Below are 14766 nucleotides of genomic sequence, written 5' to 3' on the forward strand. Positions count from 1 at the left end.
TCGTTCTTTTCCTAATTAAACAATGGAGCATCACATAAGGTAGAAGCATACAGAGCATACATAATACTTTCGATATACAGTCCTTTCACAGGAAGCCGCCTTTCATAATATTGAATGAAAACGCTTTCAGCGCGAACATTTAGTACCCGATCAATTCAAAGCCGTACAATGCTGTATTCATCCCCATTCATATATTCATACGCGGATAAATCAGATAAACTCGCGTCCATCTGAACCATCTATAATGAAGAGGATCGATCAGCAGGAAAGATCTTCGGAGTTCCTCAGGTAGGAAAGACGAAATTGCAATGTCTAAACAGCGTGGAATTAACGTACGTATCCGTAACATTCGACGCCTAATGGAGTAGGGTACCCCAACCTCAGCGGTGAAAATACATCATGTGAGCCTCATCATGTATCCGTTGTTACACCAATAGCAATGGCTGTAGCTATACACTTGGAGGAGGTTGAGAGATAAAAGTGTTCCCCCGCCTACAGGAACAACAGCGAACATCCGAATGCAAATCTACCACCTTTCATTTGGAAAATATCGCAGTTACGAAAAATCAGTTGCCGTCCTATATGGTTGCACTGGCATTACCTATGTCTCTATTTTTCTTTCCTTTCTACATCTGTCTTTAGGTTGAGCATCTCACTTGTGCGTAAACGCGTAAGCCATTCGCGCAGGACAAACGTAGTAAGATGTATCCCGGTATCGAGCTAAAAATACAAGGGCTCTTATGAGTAGTATTCCTACCCGCGATGAGTGCGGGTAGGAAAATCCGTACCCGCACCGCACCCGCGGGACCACGGCCCGCATCCGCACCCGCAGCAATGTCATTGGTACAACCTTTATCCGCACCCGCACATCCCGACGGGTACCCGCATACCGGCTGGTGCACCCGCAGCCCAATGCGCACGCACGTTTCAGTTATGCCATATGGTCGTCACAGCACGAAATGATTTATTGATGCTGGGTACAGTGTCCGCTAGCGAGCCACTTTTCCAACAGTCAGACGCGCTGTGGCGACAGTTGACAGGGTTCCCAGCTTACTAACACGAAGCGAACCAGTCGCCACTACCATTATCCAGGTTGCAAATTGCTTACAACCATATGCCACACGATGTTGATATTTTTAACACATTGTCTCGATTCAGGTGTTCTGTTAAGCTATTAGAGTGATTCTAATGTCTCATGTTGTTTTTACTGGGGTGCTTCTTGTTTACAATGTGTAACATTACAAGGCTCGATGCCGTTATATGCACATTTAAATAAAACAAATGTCAAATGTCGTGTCGAAAGATAGCCAAAATTCGCCCTATGTTGCAAACATAGCAAAAGAGTTACAATAACAACAATTTTATTTTGAGATGATGAATGGGGAGTTTCAGCGCCAGGAGCGATATTCTACCCCATTTTTTATTGTCCAACCTTCCCGGTCTCATAATCAGTTGGACTCTCACCCTCCCACTCTCTCAAAGAAGAGTAATTAAGCAGAGAACGTGGTGCCAGTAAGTGAAAAAACTGTCATCATCTCGCACACCACGGAAGGATTAGATATGGAACGTCTTGGAAAATATTTTGGCCAAAATGCTCGCGGTAAATCGGGTCGTACACCAAAATACGACAGGCTGGTTTTGTGCCTGCGGGTATTGCGGGTATACCCGCGTAATCCGCGGAGGCAGTGCGGGCCTACCTCCGCCTTACCCGCAACCCGCGATGACACGTAAATGTGTACCCGCAAGAGCAAGCTCGCGCGGATACCCGCACTACACTCATCTTTACTTATGAGGCTTAAGAAGGCCGCGGAAACGCAGATGGTGATAGCACAAGCTCGTGAAATACCTATTGAAGTCTTAAGGCAGAGGAAGACAGTGTTGTACCGAAACGACGCAACGGAATACCGCTACGCGCTACTCCACAAAAAGTAGCGCATTACTAGCGTCGTTACAAATTTGAAAAAGTAACACAACGCCGCTCCCGCTACCAAATAAAGTAACGTAAATACTATGCGCTTCTATTTTTCCGCTACCGGACACTTCTCTTGGTAACACCTACCCTAGGCATGTCGTTGTTGAATGTGTTAAAGACCGCGCGATATTTATGTTCCCTCACATAGCTAGCATGCAGCAGTATACCATTACCAGCAAGTACATACCATTATTTACAGCCAAGACATATTACTTCACATTGAGCTTGACCAAGAGATGAAGCGTATATAAGACAATTTAACGCACATAGCGCATATGTATGTTTAACTCTCCCGTCAGAATGTTTCGTACACAAAACTGTTTTTCCACAATAACAGTATTTTGGAGACTATGACATTCCCTGATATTGATGGAAGACAACGACTTCAGCAGTATTTTGTTCGAGATAGCCCTGCATCCCAACCTCAAGCATTTCCGTCTGTTTACTGTCGACGGATTGATCAGTTTTCCCTGTGGTCAAGTGACGCAACTGCCATTGCGACCATTCAATGAGTCATAATTAAGTAGCTACCATACGCTCTTGGCATACTGCACCGAAGCTTAGGTCTCACAGGAATTAGGAGTTACAGTTGTTGCCTACCCCCTGTTTCCATTCTTCCAGCCACACAACGAGGGGGGATATGTTTAATCGAAAAAGAAAGAGATTGAAAGGTTAGTCACGCGCAGGCCGACTTGGTATTACTTAAAGAAAAAAAAAGAAAAGGAACGGACACACACACACAAACAAAAGGAAAAAAAAAAGGGGGGCCTTAGATGCTGGTCGAGATGCCGGAGGCATGAAGAAAGCGCAAGCGCTCTGCAAGAGGGTAATCGCCGTAATCGGAATCGCCCCTGGTTGTGCAGGACCTGACCGAGCAGAGTGGCCAAAGAGAAGTTGGGGTAACCAAGTTGTCGACCAACTTGTCGTAAGTGGCGTTGGGGGACGAATCGTGAGAGAGATACCGGTTGCAGGATAATAGATAGTGCTCAATGTCAGCTTCTACGCAACAAGTTGCGCAATTGGAGGAGTCCGTGTGGTACATTTTACACAGGAGTGAAGGTGTGCGTGCAACATCCATTCGAAGACGATAGAGGAGTGAACTCTTCAGCTCTATTGCAACGAGAGGCAATGGTAAAGTCCTGCAGGGGGGTCAATGAGAGGTAAGAAATGGTCATATGAGGTACAGTCCGCTCGGAACTGTCGGGTACGAACACAGCGCCAATGGCGAATGTGCAGTGAACAGGCAGAGGCCGTTAGGGGTAGAGGGGTAGCAGGGAGAGCTCCGGTAGATGTTGTGCGTCTCGCCATTGTGTGTCTGCGGGTGTTACCAAGAATCCTACGTGTCTCAGGAACCACTGAAGCGTCACAGAATGGCCATTGGCCGCGAGTTGGGTGCTTGAAGTATGGCGCGTGGAGGGTCCATGTGGTGCTGGGGCGAAAAGAGAGCAGCATATTCATAGACGCCTTGCTGTCAGTCAGAAAATCCCATTGCGCAGCCGCAGGACGGGAAAGTGCTTTAGAGCCGACAGGATGCCGAGGAGTTCTGCTTGCATAGAGGACATTGGGTAAGGGAGGGCAAAGGCTTGCTGAAGGTCACTGTTAGGGATGTAAAATGCAGCGCCCGACCTGTCCGCCGTGACTGAGCCGTCCCTGTAGACGTGGCGATGGTTTTGATAAATGGAGTGCAGGAAGTTGAGAGCGAGTTGGAGGGCTGCAGATGCGGGAGTGTCACACCTGCGCTGAAGTCTGGGAATGGAAGGGCAGATATCAGGACCTTCCCCCTTTGGGTTTTGCTATGTACAACACTAGAGGGAGACTATTCGCCACTCCTTGCCACTGCTCACCACCGCTGTCATACACTAATAGCAAAAGTTTGTCGCCGGAAGCAAAGTAATGCATACAAATATTTCATGGAGGTGAAACCTAAAGTTATCCCGTTTCTGCAAAATCAGCGGTGTCCACGACGTCTCCATGGTTGCTTCCATTACCATCGATCTCACTGTCAATTTCTGGTCTTAGTGTAAAAAAAAAAACAAACAAACAAACTACATCAGTTCTCAAACAGCTAGCAGCGGATATGATGCATAGCCGATACGCTGACCACATCGCAGTTTTCACTGATGGATCCACCAGCCGGGAATGCTCATCGTCTGCATTTGTTATGCCAACAGACGATGTTCCGCATGGATACCGTCACTCTCACCACACGTCATCAACGTCGGCTGAGCTATATACTATCCTTTGTTTCTGCGAAAGGTATCCGGTGACGTTCCGCGGACCTGGGTGGTTTTCTCGTATTCAAAGGCTGCTGTTCAATGTGTAACCAACACGGGGATTCGAGGATCGCTCGCCCCCAGTTGTCACTGATATCCAAATGATCACGGTCATCATATCTCTGCAGTGGGTCACGGGTCACTGTGGTTTGAGCGGAAACGAAGAGGCCGACAAAGCGGCAACGGGTGCCCAACAGCCTCGGACGGTTGTACGAATAGTGTTGCCGAGAGGAGACAGGAGATCCCTTCTGACTGAGCTCATATCCCTTACAAAAATAGGTTTAGCCAGTCTATTGACATCCTTTGGACGTCCTATTTCCTGAGTAGACTTCCTTTGGACTATTGAATTTATAGCCTGTCTGTTTCAAGTCTATAGACATCTTTTGGACAATGGTGTATGCTTTCTTTGGTCTGTCAATTGGAGATTGGCACCAACAGTCTATAGACAGCCTCCTATAGAAAAAAAAAATAGATATCTGCCATTGCCTGTGTATTGACTTTCTAGAGACTGACAATAGACTGGCGACTGGTCCACCATTACCCTTCTATCATCATCATATGCACCCTATTCGTATTCATGAACTGTGATCTGCCGAATCTGAACCTGGAATTCTGTTGAGTTCCTGTTGTGTGAAAGTGTATTGATGTTTTTTAACCTGTGTTGAGAAGCAATACGTGGTCATCATTGGCACACGACTAGGATCATCGAGGATAATCCTCAGTGCCATGTACAATAGCTTAATCAGTGCTTACAGGACGTCCACCTCTGAGCACGTAGCACGTGCAGTTAGAAATGGCACATGCAATACCGATATCATATATTGCTTGACTTGCGAGCTTTCGCAAATTCGGGTGTCTTGCTTGCCTCTGACGAGTCAGAATGAAGGGTGAGGTGTCCCAGCTGAATTATGCGTACATCCAACACCGAACTGAGGAATTGCTTGGAGTATTAACTCACCACCAAGATAACGCTCGTGTTTGTAACTCTTTCGGTTTGAGACATTCAGTAGGTCCATTAAAAGTCAAACTTGTGCAGTGCGTAATTTACCATGGAGATTCATATTGATGCAAATAGCCATCTCACTGCACAAGTTTGACTTTCAATAGACCTACTGAATGACTCAAACCGAAAGCAGTTACAAACACAGGCGTCATCTTGGTGGTGAGTTAATGCCCCAAGCAATTACTCACTTTGTGTTGGATGTACGCGTAATCGAATTCAGCTGGGACACCTCACCCTTCATTCCGACTCGATCAGCGGCAAGCAGGACACTCGAATTTGCGGAAGCTCGCAAGTCAAGCAATATATGGTATCTGTTTTCTCTTAGGAAGGAGATGCCAGTGCTACGTGCTCAGAGGTGGACGCCTTGAAAGCACTGGAATTAAGCTATTGCAAATGGCACTGATGATTATCCTCGATGATCCTAGACGTGTGCCAATGATAGCCACGTATTGCTTGCAAACACAAGTTAAAAAACGTCAATACACTTTCACCACAACAGGAACTCAACAGAATTCCAGAGATTCTAACATATCACAGTTCATGAATCCGAATAGGGTGCATATGATGATGATAGAAGGGGAATGGTGGACCTGTGGCCAGTCTATTGTCAGTCTATAGAAAGTCAATAGACAGGCAATGGCAGATATCCATTTCCTTTCTATAGTAGGTTGTCTATAGACTGTTGGTGCCAATCTCCCATTGACAGGCCAAAGAAAAGATACACGATAGTCCAAAAGATGTCTATAGACTTGAAACAGACAGGCTATATATTCGATAGACACTTTGTATCTAGATAGGCTATAGGTTGGCCATAATGTTTTTTCATAAGGGATGCATCCAAACACCAGCTGGCCAGCAGTGGAGTCGGGAGATCACTCTCATGCATTCGGTGGATCCAAATTTGTCTTTCCCAGTTCCAGACCGTTTACGAAGCTATTTGACGTCCCTCCTGCACAGGCTTCGTCTCAATGTACATACTTAAAAAAAAAAGGGTAACTCAATCTAAGTTTGGTGCAGTATGTCAACAGCACTCAGAAAGCTGCCTTCTCTTTTTCGAGGCGTTGGCTCTGGCGAAAGCATGTGCAAACATTATGCCATTCGTTTGATCTTTTTACCACCTGGCACTGGCAGCAGTGGCGTATCCAGAAAAAAATATTTCGAGAGGGGTTCTATGGGGAGTTTGCAGGGGGGTGGAAGGATTTCATCCTCGTTTTCCTCTCTCAAATGCACTGCCAAAGGTACGACTTCGGGAGGAGGGGAGTTTGAACCCTCGAACACTCCCCCCCCCCCCCCCCCCCCCCCCCGCTACGCCACTGCCTGGCAGCTATTTATTGCTGGCTCGATGAGCGGTCGCTTAGGATGGTAGATGCGCCATTTGACCACAGGAAAGACTGATCAAACCATCAACAGTAAGCAGACGGAAAAGTTCGAGGTTGGGATTCACGAATATATCGAACAAATTACTGTTATTGGAGAAAAACAGTCGTGCCTGCTCGAAACATTCTGACGGGAAAGTTATTAAATGCGCATATGCGATATGGACATTAAAGTATGTCTCAAATGTGCATCATCTCAAGGTCAATGTCAATGTGAAATAATATGTTTTGGCTGAAAGTATAGTGGTATACTTTATGCTGCAAGCTGGCTACATGCGAGGGAACATATACCGGGTGTTTCAGTTAAATCCCCGGGCTAAATAATTCGCGCACGGGTGCACCAATCCACGAACTTTCTTTTTTACAAGTATCTGTCCGATACCACCTACAAGCTGCACACCGTGTGAATGAGTGGGAGGCGCTCATTATTAAAATAAAAATGCAAATGAGTTTCGTCAAAAAGCGTATCTCCTAAAGCAGGGCGCTGTCGGCATTAAAATGGGTACTACCCCTTTTGGGACCTTCAGTGGACACCTTTTAGAGAAAAATCTGCCACCGAAGCGGGTCATTTGTTGCAGTAATTAATTGGTTTCGGTTTACGTATTTTTGTCGCGGCTGGTCGCGGCGAAGCGCAAAAGGGCGTATTTCATTGGTGTAATTCAATGGCGTAATTCATTAATGTAAGGACGTAATTTATTGATGGATAAGGGAGTGAAAGAGCGTCCTTTTGCGCTGCCGCGACAAAAATACGTAAACCGAAACCAATTAATTACTGCAACAAATGACCCGCTTCGGTGGCAGATTTTTCTCTAAAGGGTGTCCATTGAAGGTCTCAAAAGGGGTAGTACCAATTTTAATGCCGACAGCGCCCTGCTTCAGAAGTTACGCTTTTTTACGAAACTCATTTGCATTTTTATTTTAATAATGAGCGCCTCCCACTCATTCACACGGTGTGCAGCTTGTAGGTGGTATCGGACAGATACTTGTTAAAAAAAAAAGTTCGTGGATTGGTGCACCCGTTCGCGAATTATTTAGCCCGGGGATTTAACTGAAACACCCGGCATATTGGAACGTCTTTAGACACTGTCGCGGAATACGGCAATTTTGTCCTTTTTCGGCGGCATTTCTCCCATGTAACGACACCGGGGGAGCCGGACCGGCGTAGCCAGAGCCAAAGTGGCTGAAATTGTCGCCTACACGTGGTTCGGTTTGTTCGGAGAAGGGTTGTGTACAATAGAAGTATTATTCTCGTCTTAATGGGACAAGCACTTAGGCAGGCACGTAGACGGGGTAAATTGGTACCAGCCGTTACTGACGGCTTATGCCGTCGCCACCTATTACAAGGTTTTGATGGGCCTCTACCTGTGTGACAAGAGATTGCGGAAGTCTCATAGCTGTATGAAAAACACATGTAGTGGCGTCCCTTTGAACACCCGCAACTAGTTAAGAGCCAATGCCTGCGGTGGACCTTAGGGGTTTCCTCCTCCTCCGTTGTTTACCAGTTGTGTCCCTCCACTTCTATGATCAATTAAAGTGCATTGTAGCAAGTGTGTGTTAGGCGGCAGAGGTAGACGTCGGCGACTGACAAAGACGTCAAAGCCACGCGACACCGAATAAAACTCTTGAGGACCCCTGTTTCGGGGCAGTCGGTAAACATATTACCAGAAGTCGGACGTCTCAGCACCAGCCCCCCAAAATTTCAGTTTCAAAACATTTATTCCCTCTGCGATGGTTCGTCAATATCCTTTGGTGAAGTGAAGTGTGTGTTGTGATCATCGATTCGGACTTTGTCTGCCAGCCACACCAGGAGGACCATCTGAACACTGCCATCATCAACCACCAATCAGCTAAGACTTTAAAGGAGCATTAAAGTGGTATCTAACATGGCCCAAAACTGCTGTCATCTTGTAAAGCAGTATGTGAAAAGCATTCCCACAAAATATTTCTGCCCAAAGTTGTATTTGGAAAACCGCTGCCGCGTGACAGGCCGGAGCGCTCCAACTGCAGACCACACCTACTCTAGTGTGACGTTCGTGGCAGTGAGCCCCTCATTCGTTCGTAGGAAAAACCGTCTGCTACGAACATTGCGAGCTGTTTCTTGTTGACTTCTATTATTTATATGATTTATATCACGTTTTCTTAAAAAAAAAAGAAGCATATACGCAGCCTAAGAAAATAAGATTACGATCACAAGAGTAATATATCCGTGGCTTCTGTGCAATCTCAGAATTCACAGCAGCAGAAAGCTAGCGATGGCGGCCAGAGCCGTATATTAAAAGGGAGTCTGGCCATTAATGGGTCATGCCTATACCTGAAGCTCCACCCACTTTTTCAGCTTTCCGACCAATGAAGTCGTGAAATATGGGACGCTATCAATCAGCCTATCCTCACTATTTGCCCCCCTATCCAACATGGGCAGCGCCATTTTGGGTGGCAGGTGGATTGGATGGGATTGAAATGGATACCTCTCGCAATCTGCAAAACTAGTGGATTGTTGGTGCAAATTTGATAAGCGCCACCTAGGGAGCGTAAGGCACGTCGGGAATTGTCGTCTGCTTCCGTCGTTGTACCGCTAAATTGGGACGCCTGCAATAGCTCCCCGAACCCCCCGCGCGCGAAACACCCTCCTTCGCCTTCACGATAGGCACGTGATGAGCGCCACCACACACGTCACTATGTGACGCAAGTGGTGAGGACGCTCCTCATTGGACTTGGGATCACATGATCGAGGTGAGCAACATCCCCCAGGCCGGAGCGTCTGCTACCGCTTCGGAGACGCCATGCGTTCTCCGGCTTCGTGATGTCCGAAACGGAGGGTTCGAAGGCTGTCCACGACACAACCACGATTTTTGGGGACCGCAGGCACCACGGGAAGAACGAGTGGTGCAGCCCGAAATTAACTGCGTTTGTACAGCAAAAACCCCGTGCTTCTCGACAGTGTGCAGCCTGTCCGACAGTTTTCACCGCGCAGTTGGTTCAGTGGCTAACAGGTGGCGCCACAAGACCGCCGCCATCGCTAGCTTCCTGCTGCTGTGAATTCTGAGATTGCACAGATGCCACGGATATATTACTGTTGTGATCGTAATCTTATTTTCTCAGGCTGCGTATATGCTTCTTTTTTTTAAGAAAACGTGATATAAATCATATAAATAATAGAAATGAACAAGAAACAGCTCGCAATGTTCGTAGCAGACGGTTTTTCCTACGAACGAATGAAGGGCTCACTACCACGAACGTCACACTAGAGTGGGTGTGGTCTGCAGTTGGAGCGTTACCCAGGGTATACGTCAGCGGCCTCTGTCACGTGACTGAAAAACAATCCGGCGAGTCACGAAATTCAAACCACGGCAAGAACGCTGCTGCCAACGGCCACTACAGTCACCCCTGAGGAAGGAGCCGAACTGGCTCCGAAACGTCGGATATCCCCGTCCTGTAACTTGGTTGGAGATTTTCGTTACTATCATAGTTCTCACCCAACCAGACACACTTGTGTCGAATATGTTCACTTTCAAATTTGTAGTAGTATTGCGCTACTTTTTTGTGAAGTAGCGGGTGGCGGTATTCCGCTACTTCGTTTTGGTAGTAGGCATAACACTACTCTGGAGGAAATTTTCAGTAAAGCATGTCGCGATGGTTCATGAGCTTGTGAAACTGTTTTCATATTACGTGCGCCCTTCAGAATGTCACTGTAGACCTCTGTCTATAGTGTGTTGGTGTGAGAATTCGTTCATACTGCCTTGGCTGCATGATGTGTTCAAATTACTAACGGGAACCAAGCTTCCAAAGGTAAATGTGGAAGATGGAAACAAACAGAAACAAGCGCTAGCACACCTACTGGCACTTCTATATTCTACCCCGCAGTTAGCACTGCTTCGTATAGTAGCAGTAACGTATTTCTTAATTCGTCGCACCACTAATCATCACCATTACTTCATGCCTGACTGCTATCTCACTCATCACGTCAAGAACAATAACAAATAAATGATGGATGATGATGTCATGCCACTTAGCCTGTGGGACCCTACCCATTCTTCCGTCTACACGTTGTGGTTCATTATACAATAACATTTCTACTACCTATCGTTTATCACCTGAATGAATGAATGTATAAATCTGCTACAAACGTGCACGTGAAGTGTACGGTATACTTCGTTTTCCATGATTGATTGATTGATAAAAAAAATGTCATCCTCCATCATAGCAGCACACTTGTGTTCTCCACCAACGACGGAAAAGAAGAATGAAGCAATCCCACCTGTTGGTCTTATTGCTGTTCTGGGCCACTTTGTCGACGCTTCAGGCAGGCCTTCCAGCGACGAAGCGCCACCGCGTACGAGGTCGCTACGACTACGTCTATGATTGCGCAACGTGTGACGACGATCCTTCAGCAGGTGACAGCACCGTGTATGCGTACACATGACAAGTTTTCCTGGCAATAAATGTCTTCTGAGCTCTGCTTCGAGATTCAATGAAGTCAGGCACCGTTGCTAAGTCTTGTCTGCGATTCCTAACGTCACCTTTTTGCATAAGAGCGTGAAATGCACTTTGCACTGTATTTTAACATTACCTGTACTGTTTGATGCTTTTCGACGGGTAAGTTGGACTCATTTTTACCTGGCGAAGTCGCACCTCTAACTGAAACCCGGCAGGGTCCCCGTACAGAGGAAATTGTGTTCTTCGTGTAAATTCGCTACACTGGGCATTGGATTTATGTAGAGTTGTACGTAACTCGTTACAAGTAACTCGTTACCCAGTAACCAGTTCCTTTTTTTAGTAACGAAGACGACCCAGTTAATTTTCTAAAAATCAAACTAGTGACGTATTCAGTTACAAAAATCGGTAAGTCGTTACTCACGTTACTCGATCCTTTCCTTCGTTTACGCTCGGCTTCAACATGGACGACGTGGCCAATTACTACATGGAAATTCCCGAAATTCCGTACGCTTCTAACACGAGGTGACCTGACCTGGATGTTCAGGTCCTGGGAGCATCTGGTCGAAGCGTCTGGTCATACTTTTGTTGAGTCCTAAGCTGACCCGCATGACGAATGCCGCAACCCTCCCCGGTCGTGTCATTGACCATGAAAACATTATTGGAAAATTACCCTGGGTTTATATTTTTTTTGCGTATGTGTGTTACCTCCCAGCTGCTGCCAATGGGTATACTAGAGTAACTAAACTCGCGTAAACTCGGATCCTGAGATGGCATTGCCATTCTCTGCTGGATCGCCGTGTTGCTGTAAAGTGTGTTCACCTGACCTGGACGACGAGATCCTGGGTTTATTGTACCTATGCAGCTCGATCGTGTCATCAGCCTATAGCAGCGTATCCGGGAAAGAAACCTTAGTCCCTGTATTTTCTCTCCCACCTCCACACTTGTCGGCTCCAGTGAGGATCACTCGTCGGGTTATAAGATGGCACAGATGATAATCAATGCTAGTGTCGCTTGGGTTGGACGAGATGTACAGAGTGAAGCCTCACAGAGGTGGGCAACGTCACATCTCTGTACCAACAAGCGGTTCTGCCGTTCTGTCGACCAATCAGCTCTGCCAACAAACGGTTCCACCGGCCTCCGTCTTCCCGACGTGCCATGCCTCTCTCAATCAGGTGGCGTAAAGTGGCCGCAAAATTTATTGTGTTGGTAGGTCGCTAGGGGTGTCCATTTCACTGCAGTCCAACCCATGCAGTGTCCCCAACATGACGCCCTCAACTAAATAAGGGGAAAAGGTAACGTTGACTATATAGTCTGGAATAATACCTAGCTGTATGTCGACCAGTGACTGGCTACACACTTCAAAATGTGGGTGGAGCGTCAAGTATAGGCAGGTCCCATTAATGGCCACGCTTGCTTTTCATACACGGTGTTGGCGAGGAAAATCGCTCAACACCCACCCACCCACCCACAATATATACATATATATATATATATATATATATATATATATATATGTATATGTATATATACAAAGGAGAATTAGCCGAAGCTCTGTGGCTGCTGTGGGAGTGCACGATCAAATTATAAACATATGCTCAACGTGCAGCCACAGAGCTTCGGCTATTTCTCCTTTGTATATGTACTTGCTGGCTTGCACTGCGGCCTCCACAGGTGGCGCCGTCACTGTGGAGCACTCATGTCTCGCTGAGACACACTGTTAGCGCCGACCCAAGAACGTGTCACTTCCCTGCGCCGGGCTGACAAGTTCCAAGTAGAACGAAACTGCCTACTGCAAACTCCCTCCACGAAGTTCCATTCTGATGGCTTTGGCGTAATACATTCTTCCATCCTCCTTGTTAATTCTGGGTGCAAAATACTCAGTCTCGTGTGCGGCTTGCAGGAGAGAAAAAGTGCGGCTGTCGTCTTACCCGTTGTCGAACACGGAGTGTTACTGTATGTGGACCGGAACTCGTCCAGTCGATGCGCATGAATAACTAAAGGCCGGCCCGCATGGTGCGTTTTTCTTCCTATTGCCAACTGTAAGATGGGACAAGCGTAGCTTGCCCACATCACGCTTCACGTTTTTCTTGAGTAAAAGCTCAGTTTTCACGCCAAGCGCGAAATTTTGTACGTCGCAGCTGCTCGTAGCGCGTGATTCACTGCATCAGAGCGGTTTGATACACCATTGGATACACTGACCTCGATTGTAAAAGGCTGGATCGCGGATAGGGAGCGCGAGCGTGCGGCAACCGGCCACCATCTTACTGTACCCAAAACACCCGCCGTAGCGATCATGGCAACTTCTTGCAATTACGGTCGTACCAACCGTACCGGCAAGGATACAGGGTCTAAATTACAGTCTAAAGGGTCTATTAGGGTCTAATTAGGGTCTAAATAAAAAACAGGGGCCTAAATTTCTACAGGTGAGTCATTCTTTATCAAGGAATAAATAGGCGTCCATTCTGTACATTTATTTGACAATTACGAAGTGTTTTTTTTTCCCCAAAACCAGCACTGCATGAAAGTTGTTTGACCGTTCTTCCGAGGTTCAATCGAACACACTTGCGTTTTACCCGGCGGCAAATACAGTTTGAGTGCATAATATGCTAGAAAGAACATGTTATACTACACTGGTAGCGTTGTCATCAGTATATGTGCGAGCACTCGAGCACTTTTCTGCATGCATTTCTAGCACGGTACACGATGTTCTCTACCGAAGCAACTGCACAGTCATTTCTTTGAATCACCTTCGCGCACAAGTTCAGTACTACGTCGTAATGAGACCAAGAGAGTCACCCCTTTTTAATGTATTGGTATTGTTTTGTGCCTTGGTTTGATTTGTGACAAAGAATCCTACGTAACGGTGGTGTGGTGTGACTATGATACCGCCTTTGTGTCTGAGCTATGTTGTCAGCTTGTTGCGATAATAATAATTTGCAGCCTGTCGTGTTATTTGTAGCAGTGTTTAAAGCAGTGGCCTCTCAATACAGCTTTCCTCATGGGGGCTACCCAGAGAATCGTCTGTGCAGTGAGATGCGATCGAGTTTACAGATAAGTATCATGTTCCTCATTCATGGGTTCCTACTTCACGGGGAGGAACCACCTCAGTGCACGCACTGTGGTGAGCCTCTCTCAATTTAGCACATCCTCTTTACATGTTTGTTTGTAGGGGAAAAAATTCTCTTTACATGTTCACATCACTTCAGAGAGTTACATATACACCTTAGGCCCCTTCACCCAGCATTATTGTTTGGTGATGAAGCTAGAATTCTTTTTAGAAGAGTTTTTAAACTTTTAAATTCTTAAAAGATATCGGGATTGTAAACCCTGTTTTAAACTGATCTTTTAAACATTTATGCAATACTTTTATTAAACAACATATTTATTTTTAACTAGTTGCATCCTAACCAATGTTCTGGTGTATTATGACCTTTGTTGTCGATGCACCATAAAAACTGGAATCATCATCATCAATACAGGCTCCTTCGCAGCTGCCTCGAGATACTCAAGAAATGGGTGCAGAACCTGCGCAATGCCCACAAACATCGATTACCGCTGCACCTCCAAAAAGTAAAAGCATATGTGTCACATGGGAGTTTTAAGGATATTCATAGTATATAACACCTTGTATTAACTGTTGTAGATCTATCTCACCTCTACAGTATACACTCTCAGTAATTAAAACTTGTCCGGGAACTGTGATCATTG

General features: G+C 46.2%; 1 long non-coding RNA gene across 1 annotated transcript; it reads left to right on the plus strand.

Annotated features, from left to right (window-relative positions):
- The first annotated feature begins 216 nt into the window (after positions 1-216).
- On the plus strand, positions 217-11080 carry LOC135396072 (uncharacterized). The gene is made up of 2 exons (XR_010423286.1): positions 217-288; positions 10826-11080. It is a non-coding gene; the product is annotated as an uncharacterized LOC135396072 (long non-coding RNA).
- The last annotated feature ends 3686 nt before the right edge of the window (positions 11081-14766 follow it).

This window comes from Ornithodoros turicata, chromosome 5 (assembly GCF_037126465.1).
Source record: "Ornithodoros turicata isolate Travis chromosome 5, ASM3712646v1, whole genome shotgun sequence".
Classification (NCBI taxonomy): domain Eukaryota; kingdom Metazoa; phylum Arthropoda; class Arachnida; order Ixodida; family Argasidae; genus Ornithodoros; species Ornithodoros turicata.